Source organism: Hippocampus comes, unplaced genomic scaffold, assembly GCF_001891065.2.
Source record: "Hippocampus comes isolate QL1 unplaced genomic scaffold, H_comes_QL1_v1.1 scaffold2, whole genome shotgun sequence".
NCBI classification, from domain to species: domain Eukaryota; kingdom Metazoa; phylum Chordata; class Actinopteri; order Syngnathiformes; family Syngnathidae; genus Hippocampus; species Hippocampus comes.
This window is the reverse complement of record NW_017805139.1, coordinates 2,519,341-2,519,947: the sequence shown is the minus strand read 5'-3', so window position 1 is coordinate 2,519,947 and position 607 is coordinate 2,519,341. Positions and strand designations below refer to the sequence as shown.

General features: G+C 40.2%; 1 protein-coding gene across 4 annotated transcripts in view; it reads right to left on the bottom strand.

Annotated features, from left to right (window-relative positions):
- The window catches only part of samd4a (sterile alpha motif domain containing 4A), an 88,182-nt gene that overhangs the window by 84,012 nt on the left and 3,563 nt on the right, over positions 1-607 (bottom strand). The window lies entirely within an intron of this gene.

Sequence of the window (607 nt, the reverse complement as noted above, 5' to 3'; positions counted from 1 at the left end):
ACAAACAAAAATCTCTTTACTGTTACTAGTGTTAGTGCCTCAATATGGCTACGCTCGTGAAAGCAATACAACGAACTCAAACGCGTCTTCGTTCAATGTTGTCAACAAATATCCGGATTATGCAAATTTTCCTCAATTCTCCGGAGAAATTTTCATAAAAATTTGAAAAACCCGGAATTCCGGGAAAATCCGGAGGACTTTCATCTCTGATTATTGATCGGTAGATCAAGGTGCATCTAACACACACACACACACCCACACCCACATTCATAACTACATACATACATGCATGCATATGCTGATGGCAGGCAGAGTTCATAAGGCTCAGTTTTACTTTATCCCCCATTAGCCAACTGAGCACTGTGATTATCACTCACCAGTAATTGTCTTGAATGGCAAAACTAGGGGCTGACATCAATCTACACTAAAAGCGTGAAAACATACTGCACTGTAGCATGCAAGTGTGAAAGCAACTAACGATTCCCTGTTTTTACCTGACAAAACCTAGTGCAACAATAATGTTGACATTTACATGATAATAAAATATCGTGTTTGTGTGTGTGTGTGTGTGTGTGTGTGTGTGTGTGTGTGTGTGTGTGTGTGTGGG